At 41.5% G+C, this 25,454-nt stretch overlaps 1 protein-coding gene and 1 non-coding gene across 2 annotated transcripts in view; one reads left to right on the plus strand and one right to left on the minus strand.

Moving 5' to 3' along the window:
- The window catches only part of SUGCT (succinyl-CoA:glutarate-CoA transferase), a 352,798-nt gene that overhangs the window by 58,095 nt on the left and 269,249 nt on the right, over positions 1-25,454 (minus strand). The gene's annotated exons all lie outside the window — the stretch shown is intronic.
- TRNAP-GGG (transfer RNA proline (anticodon GGG)) lies at positions 9,590-9,664 on the plus strand. The gene has a single exon. It is a non-coding gene; the product is annotated as a tRNA-Pro (tRNA).

Raw genomic sequence — 25,454 nt, forward strand, 5'->3', positions numbered from 1 at the left:
CTTCTGATTGTGCCATTTTATTACTAACGGATTGTGATCTGACAGAGTCCGAGGTAGTATTTTAATGTATTCTAGGTTTTTCACTAAGGTATTCGAGGTCCAACACATATCAATTCTTGAAAAGGTCCTATGTCTATCCGAATAGAATGTATAATCTTTGGTATTAGGATTTTTGGTTCTCCAGATGTCCAACAGGTTGAGACGCTGCATGTCTAATTTTACCTTTTTTGGAAGTTTACCGCTTTTTTGATTTTTAGATCTGTCCAATTTGGCATCCAAAACTCCATTCATATCCCCGATGACGATGATCTCATATTCCAATTGTTCTTCAAGTGTTGTAAAGAGCTCTGTGAAGAATTTTTCCTTTGATGTCAGTGGTGCATATATAGATGTTAATATTTTTATTTCTCCTGTTGCAAGTTGTAACTTAAGCGTTAGTTTCCTGCCTTTGGCGTCCTTTATACTTTCCAAAACTTTGATGGTAGGATCTCTAATATATATTGCTATGCCCCTCTTTTTTTCCAACGCTGAAGATGTGTATACTGTGCCAAGTCGTTTGTTATTTAGTAAATAATTGTATTTTCTTTTTATATGCGTTTCTTGTAGACATATTATATTCGCTTTGTATTTGGAAAGCGCATGAAATATTTTATTTCTTTTTTGTGGTATGTTCAAGCCATTTATGTTGATAGATAATATTTCTAGGCCATCCGTCATGTTGTTTTTTACTTGAAGGCTGCCGCCTCATCCATTAGACCTTCTTGGTTTGTCGCCGAATTCTTATTTTTGTTTCGTGGTGAGCCTGATCCACCAGTTCTAGTGTCTTTTCCTTTGGTCTTTATTTTAATTTCTTCTTCTAAATCATAAGCTTCTTCTATTGTTCGTATTAAGATTCTGCCAGAGGAGAGTTGAACACTTAAGAAGTACGGTCCCACCCATCTATATCTTATCTCCCGTTCACGTAGTAACTTACGTAGAGAGTCAAATTCACGCCTTTTTTTCCTTACTGAGAATGGTAGGTCCGGGAAGATCTGTATTTCTTTTCCTTTATATACTAGTGGGTCCTCTCTTTGTTTATTCAGTATGTCCTCTTTTATTCGTTTGTCCGCAAATTTTATTAAGATTTCTCTTGGGAGTTTTTTTGAAGTCGCGTATTTGGAGTTAACTCTATAAATTTCCCTGATATCAACAGCTTCTTCGTCAATATCAAGATAAGAGGCGAGCAGCTGTGTCATATTTTCTCCTAGGCTTTCTTGGGGCATATCTTCTGACACTTTTTGGAAACGCAAGTTATTCTCTCTTACTTGCATTTCCGTTGTGGCAAGTCTGTTTTCCGCTTCTTCTGTCCAAGCTTTGTGTTCAGATTGTATTCGCTCTGTCTTCATTTGTCTTGTTTTAAGTTTCTTAATATCTTCTCTGTTATCCAATATGTCCTTAGCGTTTTCCTCTATTTTTTGTTTAATGTCCTGGAGTCCAGTCACCAATTCCTGTTTAACTGTCTTCACTTCCATCTGTACCGTTTGTACATCTGTTCTGACCGAGTTACATTCTTTGGTCAGCCTTTCTAGGTCTTTGTTTACCTTATCCATCTTACTGTTTATTTGATCTACTTTTGCTTCTAATCTCTATTCTGTTCCTGTTAATTGGGTTGTTAGTGCCGTCAGTTGGGCAGCCAATTTCTCCAGCGCCTTCTCCATATTAGATTGTACTTTACTAGGTCTTTTTTGTTGATATTGATGGCTTGTAGATTCTACTGCACTGTCTGCTTCTTCTTCTTCTTTCTCCTCTTCTTCCAGATTTTTATTTAAAGTCAAAGTACTAGCTTTATCTGTTTTTCTATTTTTTTTCATTAAATTATATCTATATATTTTCCTTCTTGTTTGTAACTCTGTATAAGTGCCAGACATGCACGGTTATAAAACGTAAGAGTAAGTAGTTTTTGTTTGTTTGTTTAAATATTGGTCAGTCTTAATTGGATATTTAAATCAGATCAGTCATATTAGGCACAACAATTAATTCAGTATAGTCTTAATTAGATATTTAAATCAAATCCCTTATAGTAGATATAATAATCAATTTAGTAGAGGCACATTAATTTCTTCACAAAAAAAATAGCAGTTTTTTTTAATTATTTAAATAAATTAAACTTACTTAAATTCATTAAATTCAATAAATAATAAATTCAATACATATCCTTATTGTCACAGGAGCACTTGATTATTTATCACACCCCCTCTATGACATTAATATATATCCCACAAGTATCCTCAATTAATAATGGTTAAAGTTCTTCTTCCCCCCTGGCTTAGATTAGTTAGGGCTGGTCGCAAAGTATCCTGGGACTTGTAGTCTTATGTAAAACAGGTTAACGTCACCAGAACTGCCGGCAGCTAGTCCTGCCCGTCACTGCAAAGTGCTGCCTCCTCGGGAGTCGGCGCAGAGGCAACCAATTCTTAAGAACATAAGAAAGGCAATGCTGGATCAGACCAAGGTCCATCAAATCTAGCAGTCTGTTCACATGGTGGCCAACTAGGAGCCTCTAGAAAGCCCACAAACAAGACGACTGCAGCAGCATTGTCCTGCCTGTGTTCCAAAGCACCTAATATAATAGGCCTGCTCATCTGATCCTGGAGAGAATAGGCATGTATCATAACTAGTATCCATTTTTACTAGAAAGCATGAATAGTGTTCTCCTCCATAACTTGTCCACTCCCCTCTTAAAGCCTTCCAAGTTGGCAGCCATCACCACATCCTGGGGCAGGGAGTTCCACAATTTAAGTATGTGTTGTGTGAATAAATACTTCCTTTTATCTTTTTTGAATCTCTTACCCTCCAATTTCAGCAGAAGACCCCACATTCTAGTATTATGACAGAAGGAGAAAAGCTTCTCCTTGTCCACTCCATACCATGCATAATTTTATAGACCTCTATCATGTCTCCACTTAACTGCCTTCTTTCCAAGCTAAAAAGCCCTAAGTGTTTCAACCGCTCCTCACAGGGCAGTTGCTCTAGCCCCCTGATCCTTTTGGTTGCTCTTTTCTGCACTTCTTGAATGAAAAGAGCAGTATACTTTAGAATACATTTGCTTAGAGGGCAGCTCATTCACTCATTCTACAAGGCAGGACTCTGCCAGCACCAAGATCAGATGGGGTTCTTTTCTCCAAAGAACCTAGAATCACTGTGAATAGCAAGAGACTACTCCTTCAAGTTTGGGAGAAGATGTTGCTCCTGCGGAAGAAGTGATTTCCCCAACATGGGGTAAAAACAATGTTGCCCAGAAACTCCAAATTCTAATCCAGACAAAATATTTTTTAGGATGATGCAGCCCTGATCTGGATGGCCCAGACTAGCCTGATCTCATCAGGTCTCAGAAGCCAAGCAGGGTCAGCCCTGGTTAGTACTTGGATGGGAGACCACCAAGGAATTCCAGGGTCTCTATGCAGAGGAAAGCAATAGCAAACCACCTCTGTTAGTCTCTCACCTTGAAAACCCTACTGGGTTGCCATATGTTGGCTGTGACTTGACAGCACTCTGGACACTGGTCCATGGGCCCTCCATAAATTAATAATAATCCACTTTTGTTTCTTGTATAATACGGAGAGTAGCAATGGAAGGACTTATCCTGTTTGTTGAACTTTGCAATTTATTTGTGACTACTCCCCAGAGGCAGTGTTTAGCTTAATCTTCGTAACTGGACTTTCCCACCCAATCAAATGGCCAACAATTAATTTACGGCAAAGAATACGTCACCCAATATTACCTACAACCTGCCTTGCACAATATTTATTTCACTGAACCTTACAGTTGATTTAAATAAAGCACAAAGGGAAATTTAATATATTTCACCATGCATGTTATCAACTGTTTCATCATTTCTTCTTGGCTTGTGATGAAAACACCCATACGGATATATTACTTCAACTGGAATGAAACTAAGAGGGAATGACTAGGGAATAACCACGTCAAAGGCTAATTTTACTGTTTCCCTGGACAAAGGTAATGATTGTATTTTCAAAATCTTGCTACTTTTGCTTTCAAAAAACATGGAAGAGAAATCTCATGGGCCTGTAGACATTCTGGTACATATAATAAATATTTATTTTAACTCCTAGTTGTTCTCCCTTGTTTCTCACCTTTTTTAAAAAAAGTTTTAAAGCTGTTGCATTGGATCCAGCCAACTTTTCCAGTGAATTTCACCCACTTACCCTCCCAACTACAGCCCCCATCCCATAGGCTTTTTCTGTATGCTGGTCCCATGATCCCCAGCATAGCCTTTTAAGGAGGTAAAATGGGGCCTCTCCTTCCTTTTTCTCCAGCAGAAAAGCTGACTGAATCGAATCCAATGCTTAGGGTTGCCAACCTTCAGGCAGTAGCTGGAGATCTCCCGCTATTACAACTGATCTCCAGCTGATAGAGATGCATTCACCTGGAGAAAATGGACGCTTTGGCAATTGGACTCTATGGCATTCAAGTCCCTCCTCTCCCCAAACCCCACCCTCCTCCGGCTCCGCCCCAAAAACCTCCCGCCGGTAGCGAAAAGGGACCTGGCAACTCTACCAATGCTTGAGATACATTTGGTAATAGCTGTTACTCAGCCTGTGTAACAAGTGATCAATATATTGCGAAAGCCAGCCCCTTTGGATGCATATGCTCCATTAGGAATAATTCATTTTATAAATCAGCTACATACCATATTTGTTTCTCTGTTTCATATCTGCAAAACAGAGTGCTATGAGAAACATTCTTATGTGTGTTATATAATATTGTGATTAATATCTTTTTAAAAATTGGTATCTCGCATGCTTATGCAAAACTCTTTGACTCCATTTTCAAGGGGTCTGAAAATGTGGGGTGGTCTGAGTATACTGTTTGACACTGGGTTGGATAGAGAAATCTATTAGCTGAAGGAGCTGGTAGACATGGGTTTTGCTGTGTTCCCTCAACGCACACAGACCCTTCTAATCATAGGAAAGTTTATTCCTGTGTTGCAACCATCTGAGTCATAGAAATGAAGAATGAGAAGGGGACACAAATTGCTCCTTCTGCCTCTTCCGTCAGCTGAAAAGCAGTTGTGGAAGAAGGAGGAGGAGGTGATCTCATACCTCTGCTCTACAGCCTTTCAACCCATGGGGCTGCTAGTCTCATGGGTCCTGTGACCCCAGGAATCAACTTTCCTAAGGTCAAACTGGACTGCTGGGAGATGGGAAAACAGCAAATATCTGTGTTTCTTCCACTGATGACCACATTGGATTGAACCTGCAATCCCCGTTAATACAGAGTAGCCCCACTTACGATCTCCTTTAGTCTGCAAAAGGGAAATTATGCACATATGCAGCTGCAATGTGGAAAGAGGATTTAACCCTTCAAACCTTGCTCAGTTTTGCTAATCAAAACTCGCCTCTCCAAGCGGTTGTTCGTGTTTTAAAGGGGGGAAAGTCCTATTTCTGGAAAATGTGTCTTTCCCCCATTGAAATGCTAATAACAGCACAAGGAAACCAGTTATGATTAGCGAAACCAAATGTGGGGTTGAAGGATTAAATCTCCACTCACTTCCCCATGCAGTCCAAATCTGAATCAGGACTACCCGCTATGTCTATTTGTGCCCTTAGAATTCTGCTATAACAGCTGCAAAAGAAATCACATGCAACTTTTTGTATATGTGTTTGCTAAAAAAACACCAATTTGTGAAAGAAATACAAATCTCAATAGCCAGGAAGTCCTGAATGCTCACTGACTTACTGCCTGACCTAACAGCAAGCAAGTACCAATAGCACTGTAACATTCATGTTCATATTTCACTGGATTTTTGACAGTCCACAGAGGCCTCACCTGTTCCTCCATGCAAACAGTAAATATAATCAGTATACATTATCCAATGCTACACACTGCAGCATGTTCCCAAGAGCCTTTTCTTTAAGTACTCCATCCATCTTTCACCTGCCAAGAAAGCATTGTGGTTTGCTTATATATTATTTATGATGCAGCAGAGCCAGTGCGACAGCTTCAGGGTACCCGTTTTGCCTTACTAGGCTGAGAATGAACAGGAAGGGGATCAAGCCATCACCCTTTCTAATATTATAGAAACAGAGGATTGGATCCAATGAGCAGCGCACTGAGATTCTGTGCATACCCCTGGGCTTCTGAGGCCCTCTCCCCACACTTCTGAGGAATTACCCCCCCCCCCATTAGTGGCCAGCTATGCTGGACAAGTGGAAAAATAGAGAGGTCAGGTGGGTATGCATCAGAAGCAATAGGATGCACGGGTTTCCAATATCTTGACTGTGGCCAATTTCTCCGCTACTCTTCCTTTCTGTGGCAGCCTCAATGCCTAGTGGAAACATGTAGATCAACCTGATTCGGTTTGCAGAGATACAGTAAGACAAATATTCTGCTGACATTTATCCTTGGCAGTAGGTTATAGTTGTTTCATGAAATTCTAATTCCAGCTTTTAACTTCGTTTGCAACATAAACTTCTGGGGGAAGCCTGGTGCCTACATCACTATCCCTTAGGTGCCAAGCCAAAACTTTTTTTAAAAAACTGGAGGATTCCATCTTTTAAAGTTTTTTATAGTCTGCTTCTAGTTTTAGGACTGTTTAATGGATGTTATTTTGGAAAGCTTACTGTCATTTTATTCTGTTTTGTGGCTGATTTTAATATAGATAGTTGTTATGGTTCTTGTTTGTTGTGATCAAAGTGTCACTGTTTTTTACTTTGTTGGGCTATCTTGAGTATGTTTCTGAAGAGGTGGCATATGAATTTAAATAAAATAAATAAATACAAAATTAAACATATTCTGGACTTCTATTATTAAGTGTCATGCCATGTCATGCCCCCAAAGACAGGGGAGCCATTGTGATATAGTGGTTAGAGAGCTGGGCTAGGATCTGGGAGACCAGGTTCAAATCCTCTCATGTCGTGAAGTTCTCTAGCTGACCTTGGGCCACTCACTATCCCACAGCCTAACCAACTTCACAGGGTTGTTGTGAGTATAAAATGGAAGGAAGAACTGTGCATGTTGTCCTGAACTCCTTGGAAGAAGAACAGGGAAAAATGTACTAGAAATGTACTAAGGAAGGTAAAAGTAAAGGTGTGTGCAAGCATCAGGTCATTACTGACCCATGGGGTGACATCACATCCCAACATTTACTAGACAGACTATGTTTACAGGGTGGTTTGCCATTGCCTACCCCAGTCGCCTACACTTTACCCCCAGCAAGCTGGGTACTCATTTTACCGACCTCGGAAGGATGGAAGGCTGAGTCAATCTTGAGCCGGCTACCTGAAACCAACTTCCGTTGGGATTGAACTCAGGTCGTGACCAGAGGTTTTGACTGCAGTACTGCAGCTTACCACTCTGCGCCACAGGAGAAGAGAAAGGGATAAAACAAGAAGGGAAGCAGCACCCCTTCTGTGGGATTTGAGGAGCGGTCAGATCATATCTGCTGCAGCTTTCTGATGCAAGAGGGAGGTCTCCTTACAAATACTCTTTCATAAGCAAAGCTGAGGTGACAAAATGTGGGCACGGCTAAGAAGGTGTAGATCAAAGGCAAATGAAAGAGGAGACAGAATGGAAGCCTAGGTGAAGATGTGTTTTCTGGTCTAGACAAGAGGCCACCAAGCAAAGACAATGCTGTGAAGCTTCAAATCCACAACAGACCATTGTCAAGGGCTCCTCACTTTGAGACAAGCAGAGTGGGAGCTTCAAGACTGAATAAGGACATGTAGTGCCTTTAAAACTATGGTTTCACACACGTATACATGCACGAATGCACACTGTGCACTATCAAGAAAATAATGCACCAATACTTTTAATTTAAAAAGAAAACCAAAAATGCTTCAGTATCATTCAACCATACATGTACTGCATCCCTAAGAATTTTGAGGAAGTTCTGTGACAAAAAAGTTCCTTAAATCTAGGAAGCCATACCTTTGATTCTTGAAAAATCTAAAACAATAATTTATATTAACTGAAGGTGGTCCCCTCTACTTCTGAAAGAGTGGTGAAATTCCACGAAATACAATCATGTTCTGAAATTAGACTTTTCTCTGACTTGCAGATAAACCAGAAATACATCCATTTTTGCTTTCCTGGAAAGTCTGGAAGGGGGTAAAAGTTGACGTCTATCATACATATTGGGGAAATAACTACTTACATATGATGACTAATATACATTTGTTCATTGCCTGCAGTAGTCTAGACATTACAACCTCCCCCCCCCAAAAAAAAACCCATACAGGTCATGGCCCTTGCCCAGTGGACAATTCAACTCCCTATAATTCATAGGCATGTGATCTTGAACAGCCAACATATAATCTACCCGTTTTATTGTCTCCCATATGGGGACCACAGCACAGAAACACAGCCATTGTATCTGTGTTTCACAGCATGACACATTTTACATTTGAAAGCCCATATAGTTTTATTGAACTGTCTTGAACAATTTTCTTCACTAGTGTTCTATCCCATCTTCCCTCGGCTTATAAAAGACTGTATAAATGCTAACGCCTAAATTGCTACATATGGCATGTTCTTTCCCCCCCCCCCTCAAACATGCTTATCTCCTTATTTCCTTCTCTTTGAATATATCAGCTACAATCCAAAAGACAGCTTCCTGGATATAAGCCCCACTGAATGACAGAGAACTTACTTCTGAGTAGACATGCTTAGGACTGCTCCCATCTACGCTAAAAAATTGATTTGAAAAGGACGTGTGTGTGTGTTAAGTGCCGTCAAGTCGCTTCCAACTCATGGCGACCCTATGAATGAAAGCCCTCCAAAATGTCCTATCTTTGACAGCCTTGCTCAGATCTTGCAAATTGAAGGCTGTGGCTTCCTTTATTGAGTCAATCCATCTCTTGTTGGGTCTTCCTCTTTTCCTGCTGCCCTCAACTTTTCCTAGAAAAGGACGTAGCTATTCCCAAAGAGCCTTGGGAACCCTGGTTTGGCATGAGTGCTGAGATTTCCTTGATAAAACACCTCAAGTCTCTTTCAGAAAATGATAATCTCCAAACTATTACACTGGTAAGTAATATCTCCTTTGTCTCGACTGCTTTGAGTCATAAGATTTTAAGAGCATCCATGGCAAGGTATTCACCCAAAGTGTGAGCCTAGCTTCAAAGCTGCACCATAGCTGTTCCTGGAATGAAGTCATGTATTGAATTAGCTATCAGCCTCACATGTATAAAATAATATAAATTATATAAAATAATATTAATTTATATTAAAATATTTATGCTACCTTTTCCCCTTGCAGCTCAAGGCAGCTTACCATCAAATCACATTAACCACCTCAAGAAAACACCTGCAGCTTAATCCCCATTACAAATCCTTGCAAATGAGATGTCTTACAGCCTCCTAAAGATGGCACCCCCTCACCCTCCTCATGGTGCCTGTTCCACAAGGTGGGAATCACCGCAGAGAAAGAATGGGCTCCGGTTGCTGCCAAGTGGACCACCTTAAGTGGGGGAACCGCTAAAAGGTGGCACATATATATTTATTTATGTCTTGCAAAACATACACTCACCAAAATATGACTGCTAATATTCTCCAAGCACTGGCCAATAGGAAACCTCCATAGCTAGACTGGGGAGGGGCTGTGGCTCAGTGGTAGAGCATCTGCTTGGGATGCAGAAAGTCCCAGGTTCAATCCCCGGCCTCTCCAGTTAAAGGGTCTAGGCGAGTAGGTGATCTGAAAGACCTCTACCTGAGATCCTGGACAGCCACTGCTGGTCTGAGTAGACAATACTGACTTTGATGGACCAAGGGTCTGATACAGTATAAGGCAGCTTCATGTGACCATGTGACCACACTGACATATACCAAAAAGCAAAACTGGCTTTTCAGAGCTTGCCTTGGGACGGCGGGAAAATGTTTGTACTAAATGCACTGAGGATGCTTTCAAGCTGGCTCCTCTGTTCCACAGATGTGATGTGCAGATATGACCTTTATAAATTTTACCTAAGACTGCTGTGCCCAGAACATGCCTGGTCAATCTAATCATGCAACCCTCATGTTTGTGACAGTTCTAGGTTTAAAGTTTTAGTAACAAAAATAAACTCACACAACGGAGAAATCTATCCAGTTCACTAGACCTGCTTACAAAGTAAAGATTTAAAAACTTAGCTAAAGACGATAGGCTTCAGAACTAAGTTTTCCCCATCTCATTCCTCATTAACACATTTAGCTCTACAGAGCTTTGCTGACAGAAAGCTGACAAATGAGAATCTTGCAGCCTGTGCCAAAGAGCAGTGCTGGAACATGCTTCTGTCCAAGGAGAATCGGGTACTTAAAATCCTCCCCAAAGTACTGCTTTACTAATATGCAGATAGTCTAGCCAATGTAAAGAGTGTTTGGGTGTCCAGTCTCACTATTGTTGCACTTACTGGAGCTCTGTAAAGCCCAGCTTATAGAACAAGAGCCCGTTTAAACTTTCTACACCCTGTGTTAGATTTTTTGCAATGCAAATGAATTGAGCATATGCTCTTGACCAATTTGTGATATTTAAGAAAATAAATGCTCCATGAAACAGCGCCAACAATATCTCAACAAGGATTTCACATGCCAAAGAAACTCCTACAAAATTATTCCAGAAAAGAGGAAAACAATATTAAAAACACTTGCTCTTTTCTTCTGGATGGCTTCAGAAAGAATGGTAATATTATCTTGATTTTTCAGATTTTTTTCACAGGGATTTTTGATTCTTCATCCACCTTTTACACTCATTTTTAATCTACAAATAATATGAACCTATGCATTTATGTCAAGACCTTTTTTCCCTTTGAGGTATAATACTCCCCCACCCCTTTGACAAACAGACTTAGAAAGAAGTAACTCTATCCCTGCATCTTTGCCATGTATCTATATGGGGTATCCAGATATCATGATATTTGCTGGAGCCAATGAGAAACAGTGTGCAAAGCAGATTACTCAATATTCTGAATATTGAATTTCTGTCTCATCACACAGGCCCTTCTCGTTGCAGCTATACCAGGATTTGTTGTCTGCGAGTAAGAATAAGATTTGTGCTTCTCACTCTCAGGCAACAAATCCTGGTATAACTGCAAAGAGAATTGGGAATGAAATTTGTGCTTCCCAATGTGACATGCTGTCTCAATAACTACCAGTCCAAGATTCATGAATCTTGGCGTTTTCACACATGCCGAATTATGTACTTTCAATCCACTTTGCAGATGGATTTTACTGTGTGAAACGCCAAAATCCACTTGCAACCGATTGTTAAAATGCATTGAAAGTGCATTATTCAGCATGTGTGAAAGCGCCCCCAGTGTCTTGTCTAGTTTGACCCTAAGATGTTTTCCAAAGATATAATTTTTAAAAAAATTCTGGTTGAACTGGAATCACTGTTGGCAGACCAAGACAAAATGGCAACTTCCCATACCGTTCATATACAATTATAGGGACTGATTTATGAGGAAAGAATGCATATGTGTTTGTATGCTTCAGCCCGGGAAAAATGGAAGCTTGCAGATATTTAACAGCTGTCACCGCACAGGTAGAGAGGAACTATTTAGTTTGATGCATGAGAGTATAACTAAGAGAAGTAGGGTAAATGAGTGTAGAAAAGGTCAGAATATCAGAAAATTTTTCCTTTGTCTGTAATATATTCGTCCCAACATATTAGGCTTTTCAGGAAGGTTCATTTAACCCTCTCTACATTGATTTACATAAATTCTCCTTCCCCTCCTCCAAAGATGGAAAAGCTGTTCCATTGAAGGAACCGCTGCTACACAGACAGACAACACCTTAGGCTCCAAGACGATGTTAACTCAGTTTTACACCATGAGTGATTCATGAACCCGTATTCAACACTCATGAAAAGACACTAGTTCAGTATCCCTCACACCCATCTTTATATTACCCAAGTCCTTCCCAGTCATTCAGTTTTGCGCAAACAATTCATTCATGTGCTACACATAATCACCTTGATACGCGCAGTCTCAATTTTGTTTTGTTTTTGTTTAATGTATGCATTTTCCCGCTTCAATACTGAGTGCTGGAATTTTGAAGGTATGCATTTGTGTTCAGCAAAGTTATACACACATGAAAAAACTATTCAAGCAAAATGGCAGCCAAGAGGATCATGAGTAGCAAAGTCTATGCAAGAGTGGTGGTGGAAAGTGCCGTCAAGTCACAGCTGACTTATGGCAACCCTGTAGGGTTTTCAAGGCAACAGACGTTCGGAGGTGGTTCGCCACTGCCTGCCTCCGCGTGGGCTGAGAGAGTTCTGAAAGAACTGTGACTGGCCCAAGTCCACCAGCAGGTTTCATGTGGAGGAGTGGGGAATCAAACCCGGTTCTCCAGATTAGAGTGCACCAAACTCAAGCATCTGAAAAGGATTCATGTTATGTATTCATGGTGGATAAAATCGGCATAGACAAACTGACAAGTTCAGGATGTGACATCACGTAACATTTTGCACCTGAAAAACTCTGGAGTGGGACGAATGGTGATGGTAAGAGAGATGGCACCTCTTCAGTTTGGCACCACAGGAACAATATAGACCATGACAATATTGACTTAGCACAGAGTTGACAAATCACAACATCTGCATTACAAGGATGCGACTGATTACAGATAGGCTTGTATACAATGCAACATCAACCCCCAGATAGGTGTTAGTGCAAATACATCCATACAGCTTTAAAAACAAAAAGTTGTTCAACATCTTAGGGGAGAATGGGAAGAGAGAGACAGTTATTTAAACAACTGACAATAATCAAGCACTAGTCTGAAAACCTGAAGCAGCAGCTTCTTCCTCCCTACCTCCTAGTCATGGGAATCCAGCCAAAAATGCTAACGGTTCATTTTTCAGAAGGGGGAAAAAACATATCATTTTTGATGGATTACGATTTGGAGAAATGCTACAACTGTATTTTGAGAATGTATATGTTTATATAGTGTAACACAACACATACTAATACATCAGGCTCATGTTACTGCTCTCAGCCTGTGATGACTTTTGAAGGATGTTTTTTCCTTCACTTTAATTAATGCCAAAACTTTTAGATGAATTGAAGAATGGATGTAAAACCATATGTTATTACTGGAAAAATTACAATATGTACCTGTTGGTCTCTCGCCTCCCTCTTTTTCAGCTGTATAACAATCTGTTCAAAATGTTCCCAAAATCATCTTACAGATTTAACAAAACAACCTAATGAAGACAAGGGAGGTGAGTCCACAAACTGCCAATGAAACTGACCATAATAAGTTTAGCAAGCAATGGAGGGCAAATTGCTACTGGGGAACCAACAGCCTCTGGTAAAAAAGAATTTAAACACAAGCCATGCATCAAAAAATCAACAGTAGAGCTCATCCATTAATGTCAATTATTAAAAATACAAAGGCAAAACAATCACTTTAACTATCTCCTCCATCTTTGTGAACACCCACTTTTAACACATTGCCACACACTACAGGAATTAATGTTTATTTTTAAGCATTTATTTTATGTTTTGGATGGCCCAGGCTAGACTAATCTCGTCAGATCTCAGAAGCTAAGCAGGGTCGGCCCTGGTTAGTATTTGGATGGGAGACCACCAAGGAATACCAGGGTTGCTGTGCAGAGGAAGGCACTGGCAAACCACCTCTGTTAGTCTCTTGCCATGAAACCCCCCCCCCAAAAAAAGGGGTCGCAGTAAGTCGGTTGCGACTTGACGGCACTTTACACACCCGCATAACAAGCCGCCCTGACCTGGATAGCTCCAGGCTAGCTTGATCTCCTCAAATCTCAGAAACCAAGCAGGGTCGGCCCTGGCAAGTATTTGGATGGAAGACCTCCAAGGAATACCAGGGTTGTGATGTACAGGCAGGCAATGGCAAACTACCTTCAGACATCTCTTGGTCTGTGACTTGAAGGCACCAAAAATACCCTAACAAGCTAATAATTTAGATGTTTAAAAAATCCTTGCCTTACCTGGTTTGGGGGATGATAAACATGAATTGCGTTCAGTAAAGGTGTTCACCAGTAAACACAAAACATATTCTAATCTCAAAGCATTTATTGCTAAATGATTGCTCAGTTCTAACCTCCCAACTTTTAAAATCTATTAAAAGAGGTGCTGCTCTAATACTAGTTGCCTAATTTTAGACATCCCATTAATTGTGTGGAAGACTAATTCCGAGAAACACTATTTCAGAATATCTTACTTCCCTGGTCCCTCAACTAAAAAGCCTGTTCAGCTTGGAAAGACACCACCCCCAGTACACCTAAACACAAACATGCAAAAGGATGTTAAAAAATGACTGGATCTGTAATCTGCAATCTGTATGGTTTCATTAATTTGTATACATACAACGTACTGCAGAAAGTTAGATTTGAGTCCAGTAGCACCTTAAAGACCAACAAGAGTTTCAGGGAATAAACTTTCGAGAGTCAAAGCTTTCTTCATCAGACATGAGTAGACATAGAGATCTGATTCTTTTTATCCTAGTCAGAAGGTAGAAGGGATTTTATAAAGAATGCTGTAAAGGATGCAAAGGTATAATGCATATTGTAATCAGCTTGATTAGAGCAGAGAGGAAATGCCTGGGGGCAGAAAATTAGTGAGATAAGAATACTATGTCCCTATTCAGCCCTGGGGGGTCCATTGTTCTGAACTTGTGAATTATCTCAAATTCAGCAATCTCACCTAATTTCCCCTTGGAATTTCTTTGTTTGAGGACTGCCACTCTTAGGTCAGCAATGGAATGACCTGGAAGATTAAAATGTTCCCCCACTGCTTTTTGAGTGCTGCGGTTTTGCAGAAAGCTAGAACCATCCAGTGCTGCCCTGAGCAGAGTTAACCCTTTCAAGCCCATTTACTTCAATGGATTTAGCAGGATGTGGCTCTGTTTAAGACTGCACTAACTGCTTACTTGAAATGGGCAAGATACGCCAAGTTTATACGGTGCAGAATGTTGAAAAACTACCACACAGAGATTTTATACGCAGTATGACGTAAACCTTAGGTCTTGAAAGCTGGTATCATAACATTAGACTTTGGATGGAAGGAATTATGTTTGTACTGAAACAACTACACGCTAAATAAGAGTTGTTACTCAAGAAGCATATTAAAGTGACCAAAACGCATTCAGCCAAGAAGACAGAGGAGAGAAAGTGACACTAAAAGTTGAATTGTCCACTAGAAATTGTGTTTGCATTATGTACTTATTATTGCAAAGGTAATCTCCATCAAAGCTCGGCTGAAATGCCTAACAAGGGAAGAAAGATTCAATGGCTACTCAATAAACAAACATTACAAGGGAGAAAACCTTTTTGACAGTTAAACACTGCCATCTCCTGAGCATCCAACAGCAGTATGGTTCAGCCAGACTTGATACCCTAGTGACCGGGCCCCGAGGATAAAGTAATCGATTCATCAAAGAGTACTACAATGTCATCCATCCTAGCAAGGCCTTCTTTAACATTCTTTGGACATATTAAAATTTTGGGACAAAGAATGCAACTTGCCCTGTATCTGAGCACATATTACATTAGCACTTCTCACTCTGAATAGGTCCTTTGTCTGAAACTGGAAACAGATAATAGATTGCCCCCCCACACACACACATACACACCGGAAAGCTGAAGGAGACATTATGTATTTATTTTATTTAAATCTCCCTGTTCTGTTGAAGCTGGATCTCACTTGTGAGGAAGTTCCACAATACGGGTGGCAATCAACACAAAAAATCTCTGTGGGCACCAATGGTGGTGGATACTGAAGTAGATTTTCTCCTGATTATATTAATGCACGGGGCAAAGTCTAATCCACAAAGGACCTTAGAAGTTCAAGGATATAAATTATGATAGAAGCTCCATTGCCTGCATTGCGCACGCTCACACAGCTATAATCCCTTCCACAGATTTTTTACAAAACAGTCCCCCCCACAAGCAAAAATATGTTTGATCAGAGACAACAATGAGACAAAAGAAAGGAGTACATATACCACGGGCAAAGACATCTTCATCATGCCATCTTCACCTCCCCCTATGCTCTGATGCAACTTTCCTCAATCTTTTATCCCTTGTAGCCTTTTTACCCCCTGAAATTGTGCTCCTGTAAGTCAATGGACCCCCCCCCCCCCATGAACAGTAGAAAAGAGCAAGAGTCCTTAAAGACTAACGAAATTTCTGGCAGGGTATGAGCTTTTGTAAGAAGTGAGCTGTGGATCACGAAAGCTCATACCCTGCCATAAATTTTGTTAGTCTGTAAGGTGCTACTGGACTCTTGCTCTTTTCTACTGCTAGTGACAGATTTAACACAGCTACCCATCGTGATCTAACCCCATGAACAGTGTGAGGGCAAACTGGAAGCCTGCAGCAGGAGAATCGGCAAAAACCACCTTCCCTTTTTCTGCAAAAAGAAATCCCTTTCTATCACAGGAACTATTTTAGCACCAACAGTACAGCCACCAGGCTCTTTCAGTACCACCTCTTACTGAATGTGAGATCAAGGGCAGTGCTACTTTATTTCACCACATCTAAGAGCTTGATTACCTGTTACAAAAAGCAAGCCACCTGTATTTCTTTCTTACTTCAGCTGTAATGTTCAAGATGGGATTCACCCATGGATAAGACCCATGAACTCCAGTACCTAGCATGTCTCTGTGTTATAGAACTTACTGTGGGTATCCCACTGACATGGGAAAAGCCGACTCAATTCTGCCTCTACCTTTCTCTAACAGATGAAGTGACTGCACTGAATATCATCCATGTTGGTGGGAACTAAACAAAGGGTGGGGGTGGTGCCCAATTAACATTATGCTCATAATAACATTGTTATGGAAACACCGAGAGCTTCGATAGAGAGAGCATCTCGATGGCCTGCAGTTGGAATTAGCCGTGCATTTGCTACTGGATATACTTACCATCTCGACACACCTGCTCTACGGCCTCCTCAGAAAACAGCCTTCACAAAAGTTTTAGCAATATTTTCAACACCTGTAAAAGTGTCACTATACAGTAATGGGATACTTTACCTCTGCAGATCTAATTTTGTGAATTGTACTAAAGTCCTTAAAATACCAGAGAAGAAGAAAAGAAGCAGCTTAAAAGAAAAGGGCACATGGTTCTCATTTTTGTCATCCCTCCCCCCCTCAATACACTATGAAATGTACTTTCTGCTGCAGGCAATACTGATGGATTAAATGAAAACTGTATGAACTTTAACATATAGTTTATAAAGAGCATACACTCTATAAAATTTTCTCATAGCACCTTTCTCCATAATGAGCTTTAACTAAATCCTGTCAGCAAGGGAAGTCATTCATATGTTTTAAGATGTGTCTAACTTTTACAAATCCAGAAGCTTTCCCTCAGATTCTTCCAGTCAATTTCCAGATGGACAGATAAAGAAAACTATTCATCTTCTCAGCTTCTCGTGACTCCTGGCCATGGGCTTGAATAGCATAATGGCTGCTGGCGAGAATTACTGGTCCTTTCTATTCTAATTTTGTGCACACGACCAATCGCCCCATGGAGATGCATCATGGCGGGTGTTCCTCTGATATGCAGAACCCAGCACACAACGCATATATCAAGGAAAACCTTTTTCAAGATATGGAACAACTAAAAATATTGCATCATGTATTCAGAATTACAGCCAGCCTCCCTTGCTACGAGGGGCCACCACATTTTCATGTCAGTGGTTTTCTTCTAATCAGCAGAACCTGCATTTACTGAGTTGGAAAATAATTTTTATGGTGGCGTTCTTCAAATTATCCTTTAGCAAGGGAGGAAAATGTAAACCCAAAACATACATGATGCCCACACAATAAATGAACTAGAAAGTGAAGCATTTGTATATTTGGAGAAAGAGGAAGAGTTGTACAGGGGTGGAAGTCAACCAATAGGAGGCCTCATTTCTTTACCTAATCAAGCACTGTTATTTATCCAAGATATTTTAATGCTTTATTTATTTATTTACTCCTTCCTTCCTTCCTTCCTTCCTTCCTTCCTTCCTTCCTTCCTTCCTTCCTTCCTTCCTTCCTTCCTTCCATTTATAGCCCACCCTCATTCCCAGGAAGCCGGGCTCAGAGCCGCATGGCCTGAGATGGCTAACAATTGTAAAACAAATAATAAAATCCAGCACAAAATAAACTGAAATCCAATAAATTAATTAAGTGACCCACTGTTGTCCCCCTGGTCCACAGCAAGGGACAATTATGCACCCTACCAATGGTTCATTTGCCACTCATGACTGGCTACAGTAATTTTTCATTGCTTATTCCACCTCACCACTCCCAGCCTGCCCCACTTCTGCCTACAAGGTTAAATTCTTACTATGCACTAATTATTATGCATTAATTTTAAGAGCCAGTTTGGTGTAGTGGTTAAGAGTGGTGGTTTGGAGCAGTGGACTATGGTCTGGAGAACCGGGTTTGATTCTCCTCCACATGAGCGGCGGACTCTAATGTGGTGAACTGGATTGGTTTCTCCACTCTTCCACATAAACCTGCTGGGTGACCTTGGGCTAGTCACCATTCTCTTAGAACTCATTCAGCCCCACCTACCTTGCAGGGTGTCTGTTGTGGGGAGGGGAAGGGAAGGTGAGTGTAAGCTGGTTTGTTTCTTCCTTAAGTGGTAGAGAAAGTCAGCATATGAAAACCAAGTCGTCGTCTTCTTCTCCTTCTCCTTCTCCTCCTTCTTCTATAGTGGCCACAATAAAATGTCCTAGCCGCATGCATGCACGGTAACCCATATTGAAGAAACCACATAGAAACAGTGCAACTCTCCTGTGTGTACACAGAAGGCAATGCATATCAGACGTCAAGAGTATAATAAAAATGTTTGGTATTTGGTATTTGACATTATATTGGCACTTCTGCCAGGCAGGGCTTGCTTTCAAGTAAATGTGAAAAAATTCTGTTTCGATACCATTAACTTTAACACCAAACAAATATCCTATCCACATATATGTTACAAAAGAAAACTAGTGATGAGTAAACACCACCAAAACATTTAATCCCCAAGAATGTTACATTCCCTACAACGTTGCAAATTTGTATTGCATGCAATCAGTTATGGAGATAATCTCTTCTTGCATGATAAAGGCCAAGACAGGTAACGTTTACTGAGATTAGATGTCAGTAAACAGTATAATTTTTAGTTTATACGTTTGGTCTCCTACAAGGATAAATTCTTATTATGCATTAATTTACAATGCAACCCTAATCAGAGTTACACCCTTCTAGGTCCCCTGAAATCAGCAAGTGTTCATAGGAACACAGCGTTGATTTTGGTGGAAAATGGCTGGCTCTAAATCAGCGATGGGGAACGTCCGGCCCGGGGGCCGTATGAGGCCCCCAAGGACATTTTCAGTGGCCCTCGGGAGCTCCAGGGCCCAGCCGCGGAGGTGCAGCACAGCGCGGCCCTCCCTGAGGGTGTTCCTGGGGCTGCGGCTTGCGGGGGCGCTGCAGTGCCCTTTGGATCTCCTCTCGTCAACTGTTAGTCGGCGAGAGGAGGGGGAGGGACGCTTCCCCCAAGGCTGCCCCCTACAGTCGCGGTGTGCAGGAACGCTGCAGCACACTGTAAGCCCCTCTCGAGGCCGGCGGCTCCCGGCGGCGGAACATGCGCACGGGAGCCGATCGGGCTTGGAGGGCCCTTTGTGGACTCGGGGTGGGGAGGGCGTGGAGGCTGGGGCCCGGTCGCGCGGGGCTGCATGTGCTGCCGTGTGTATTGGGGGAGGCGAGGAGCCTGGGGCCCGGTTGCGTGGAGCCAGCGTGCGCGGGTGTGTGTGTGGGGGGGGGGAAGGATTTTCTCTCTTTTCTTCCTCTTTTTCGGTCACTCTTTCTCCTTTCTCCCCCTCGTCTCTTTCTTTGTCTGTCTCCTTCCGTCCTTTTCTCCCCCTCCATTTCTGTTTTCCTTCCTTCCTCCCTCAGGATCAGCTGCGGGCCATGCCCCCCTGGCGCCTCGTTTGCTCGTCTGCCCTCCCACCTGGAAGGGGGGAGCGGGGGTGCCCTCAAGGCCTTCTCTGCGCGGCCTCCCCTGTGGTTGCCAACCTCCAGGTGGTGGCTGGAGACCTGGCAACCCTAGCATCTCCCCCCCCCCGCGCCAGGAGATCAACACCTGGTTATGTCCCCAGAATGATGTTATAAATGAGCAAATGGCCCTTGGCAGGAAAAAGGTTCCCCACCCCTGCTCTAAATCATCACAAAGAGGCATAAGTACTACCTGGAATCAAAGTTTTGAGAGTATAACAAAGCAAGTCTGGGGTCCAAATTATTAGCCTGCTGTTCAAGTATGCTGTCAGCATAACAATTCTGAATGGAATCCCTCCTAAAACTATTGGCTGTTCCTTGAGTGTTAAAATGGTCTCCAAGCTCTCCCCATTCTCAGTTCTTTACCTTCAACGACATGCAAGTGCGTTCAAAGTTCTGGCTATCTTTAATTTCTTCAAGAACCTTTACATAGGTAATGGGTGGGCATTCTTACTAAGTCATGAAGACTGAGGAAAAAGATATATTCACAGGAAAAATTCCAAACAAAGAATATACTGGTGAGTGTTTTTAGTCCGTATATTTTCCTGATAATAGCAGTAAAAAAATAGGTGGACTGCTACTGAATCAAGTTCACTCCGAAGAAGAAGAGTTGGTTTTTATATGCCGACTTTCTCTGCCACTTAAGGGATAATCAAACCGGCTTACGTACATATGTCTACATATATCACAGAATGTGAGATTCCTTCAACAATGAAATACACACAAGAACCTTAATCTAATTTGAAAGATGCTATAATCCCTTATACACATCCATAGTTATGTGCATACTATGAGGCACCAAGACAGTAATCAAGCTTGTGTTATGTTGAGGAAAAATGATATATTCATAGGCAAAATTCCAACCCAGGACAAGACTGATTGGGTTACACAAAGGAATCCCATTCATTTGAGCTGAGAAACCAAATGAATGCATATGTTGCCATCCATAAATGGGAAAGCTCATGTCAGTGGAGAAAACCCATAAATCTATTAGAACATCTGTATTCATTAATGATTATTGGATGAAAGGTGGTGTATGAAACGCAGACTAATTTTTCTGAATTCTAGTACAGGACTCCTAAAGTGTCTGCTATGCTATGTGAAGAAATTGTTTAAATGGTTTATTTTATATGTTACTTTCTGGTAATATTCTGCACAACTTGAATGGGTAAGGGCTAAAGATCCTACCTGGCTAACATTTGAACATAGTATGTCACATGTTGCGGGTTTTATGATTTTATTGGATTTTTTAAAAACTTTATGTGCTCCCTCGAGCAGTTCTCAGAAGTGGTATAAAACTTTTCCAGATAAATCAATCACTCTATGGTCAAAATCAGGAAAAATGAGCAAAATTTCCAAGTACATACGTTAAGAGATTTTAAAAAATGGATCCCATAATTCCTTAGCTCTGCAACTGAAAACAAAGTAATGATTTGTTAATATTACATTCCTAAACCAACCAAACAATGAGGGAAAACATTAAAACAGAGCAAAATCTGGTTGTTTTACAAAGCAGTAGGACTTTTAACCTCCCAGTATAAGATGGGAAATCAGCCACAGAGCCTGACTTACACCTTTAAGCACAGGATCATCCTATCTCTGATCGAGTCTTGTTTTATTTTCAGTAACAAACTGGACTTCATTCACCCTCTAAACTCATTAGTGCTGCATGCCAGTTTCCCACCCATCTGTAACGGGCAGCCCCTGCAGCCCTGCAATAATTTCAGATGGCACTTTTTCAAGCAACTGTGCTCAGAAAAAAAAAAACCTTTCAATTAATAACCCCCCTTGCAACCCTACATTCCAAGGCACTTTCCGTTAATTGATAATTACATGCTCATTCTTCTGCATAAAGCCTGGGGCAAATTGGATAATTTTAGAAGTTGTTTTATTTTGATTGCTCCTAAATTTAATGTGGGAAACTCTTTTTCTTTTCTTTTTTCTCTTTTTTTCAGGAAAGTCACTCAGAGCCACCTCTACCTCCCCATCGCTCTTCTATGGTCTTCTCAACAGATACAGAAGGTGAGTGGTTCCACTCAAGGGTATCTTAGAATTGCCATGTGCTTCTGTGGTAGGGTTGCCAGCCCCAGGTTGAGAAATACCGAGTTTGGCCAAATGTCACTTGAAGCTAGGGCGTGGTTGGCCGCCTTTAAACTACACCTTAAACTGTGCTTTAGCACTGAGGGGTTCCTAGCTTCTCTGAAGCATGACCCTTTTAAATCCTCATGGCAAAAAATCTTAGATGAGAAACTGGCGTTGTTGGGCTTCTCGCAGGATATGTTATCAGATCTTGAGAAAACTGAAGCTTTTGCCAAAATTAAAAAGCACATTAAAGAGCTCGATTATAACAGCACTACTTTTCGTGCTCGTTGTGTCTGTTCATCCCAGTTCTTCGGAACACCCCCTCCACGTGGTCTGCCTGCCTATACATATTATCTAACAACTCCTCGTCTCTGTAGAGCTTTTTGCTTGGCTAGATTGAATGCTAACCCTTCTATGGTAATGCAGGGCAGAATTCTGAATATACCATACTCAGATAGGATCTGCCCTTGCTGTTCTGGCTCTATTGACTCATTAGCCCATGCCCTTTTGGAATGCCGCTTTTAAGAGGAACTTCGATCGCACTATATTTCCCCCCTTTTAATATACAAATCCAATGCCTCTGTGACTGACATAATGCCTTTTTTACTAAGTGATAGGGACCCCAAGGCTACATTGTCAGTGGTAAGATTTGTTTCAGTCCTTATATCCCTCCAACACTAGATATATGCTGCTCAAGATCAATTGATCAAGGAGCTTCTAAGGGATAAAAGGAAAGGAAAAAGGAAAGGATATTTTGGGGGTGGAGCCTGAGGAGGGCAGGGTTTGGGGTGGGGAGGGACTTCAACGGGGTATAATGCCATAGAATCCACCTTCCAAAGTAGCCATTTTCTCCAGGTGTCACCTGGAGATCAGTTGTAATAGCGGGCGATCTCTAGCCACCACCTGGAGGTTGGCAACCCTACTAATGTGGAAAAATACAGAACCAGTCTGGAGTAGCCTCCCTATGAGGAAAGGATAAAGATTTGGGGGGCTTTCAGTTTTAAGAAAAGATAACTGAGGAGGAACATCCAAACCCCAGAGCAACAATTCATGTAATACCTTTTACTAGGACCAACCAAATAGTACATAATAATGTACAAGCTTTTGAGTTCAACAAAACTCTTCATCAGGCTATATAATTTTTGTAAAAAGTATAAGTAGGATGGGTGAGAAAAACAGATGCTTCATACCATGATGTTAAGTCTTGTTCATGTCCGCTGCTGAGCAGGCATACAGATTCAAAATGGTGCTGGTTATCAGGTCGCTCCCTGAACAATAAAAAGGTTCCCTTTCCACAGGTAAAACAAAGTCCAGCCAATGTCTCTATTATTCCTCTAAAATCAGGTGAGATAAATAAATCCCTTATTGGAAGAGAGCGCAGAAAACACTTGATAGTCATTGCATTAATCTGGAGATTAAGGTGTTGCACAATGTGTGAAATCAATTAAGGCCAAATTGGGTTGTTTGAGCTCATGTTGCATTCACTTACCCACAGTCTCCAGCTGGTCACGTTGTCATCCACTTGGCACCTACCTCTTAACATGACAGAAGCTTGTAAGACTATGCATGATGTGGAAAGAGTAAATGGACAGGATTACTCTCTTTCTTACAATACCAGAAGTTTGGAGTTTTCTCTCACAGTAAGCACTACAGCCAATTACAAAGCAGCATTTCAAGGGGCAGGGGACTCAAATACTTCTTGATTTGAGCTTGGAGATTGCTGGTTCCCAACAGGAAAGTGTGGGTCCAGCAAGCAACAAACTTCAGATAAAACACCCATGCATAAATGACCATCACCTCTCTTATTCTGATGGGCAAGCAAGATGTGAGGGGAGCTGGCAGGTGCTCGGCATCTCTAGGTCCACTGAATACACTTAGGCATACCATAAAAATGGAGAAAGCAATTCAATTGGCTTTGACCAATCATGCTTCACCCTCACCCACCCACCCTTTCTCTAATCATCCACATTTGGTGGGGGGGGGGAAGAGAGAGAACTCTAAAGTTTAAATTTAATACCTTTTTGCCATATCATGAGCAAGTAAGTCTGCCCTATTTTATAATGGATGATCTAAAAAAAAAATTCTGTCAGTGCAGGGCACCACCTTAATTAGCTCTCATCTTAGTGGCTGCCCAGCACAAAGTTGCTGGGAACAGTAATGAAGTGATGCTGCTGTAGACTTCCCTGAGCTAGACATTTTCCAGCCTCAGACAGGTTAACTGCAATATCCATCACATCAGGACAATTACTTTTCTGAATGGAAGGAACCTTCTCCCTCCTTCCTTCCCCTTACCCCTCCCAGCTAAATTTGCACATTACAATCCAGAAATTTGCAGATAATATTGTGACTGTGATTCTCAGCATAACTGGTGCTACAGGAAATTGAACTGCAAGACAGCAAAGTATTTTTTTTAAAGGAAACTATTTGCAAAGCTAAGTCTGGGAAACAGATCATGGAAAATGTTATGAATAAACTTTTAGTTCTTTATGTTTAGAGTGGGGAGATGGTACTCCTATCCCAGCAGAATAAGCTTTCTGAAACAGTCCTTAAGGAATGTCAAAAAATTTAAGTTTAAATTTAATACCTACATACTTCCCTTGCAAACAGTATGGAGAGGAGTGAGCTACACTTTAGAACTAACCTTCAGGACTAACACATTTATTATGGCATAAACGTTCATGAGCCACTTCATCAGATTCATGAGGACACATGAACACATGAAGCTGCCTTATGCTGAATCAGACCCTTGGTCCATCAAAGTCAGTATTGTCTACTCAGACAGACAGCACCTCTCCAGGGTCTCAGGTAGAGGTCTTTCATATCACCTACTTCCCTAGTCCCTTTAACTGGAGATGCTGGGGATTGAACCTGGGACCTTCTGCATGCAAAGCAGAGGCTCTACCACTGAGCCACAGCCCCTCCCCAAATTGAAAATCTCCAGAATACTGTGCTTCAGAATCAAACGGAAACATACACTTGCTGAATTCTCATCTATGATACTCTTGAGTACTAAATCAAAATAAGAACCACTGAATATTGTCGAAGGCTTTCACGGTCAGAGTTCATTGGTTCTGTCCTTCAGGGTTACTCCTCTGAAGATGCCGGCCACAGTTGCTGGCGAAACGTCAGGAAAGAAAATACCAAGACCACGGTTACACAGCCCGGATAACCTACGAGAACCAAAGAACCACTGAGTTTGTCCTCCCTTGCCCCTCCATGCAAACCAGTGGTTCCCAAACTTTTCGGGCCTTCGCCCCCTTGGTTCCACAAACTCAACTCCAGCGCCCCCTACCCTATCCAACAACACAGTTGAAGGGGCCCACCCCTAGCCACCCCCCTGCTGCCCCCTTGCCTCTTAGTGCCCCTTAGGTAATCCCACCGCCCCC

Source organism: Euleptes europaea, chromosome 11 (assembly GCF_029931775.1).
Source record: "Euleptes europaea isolate rEulEur1 chromosome 11, rEulEur1.hap1, whole genome shotgun sequence".
NCBI lineage: Eukaryota > Metazoa > Chordata > Lepidosauria > Squamata > Sphaerodactylidae > Euleptes > Euleptes europaea.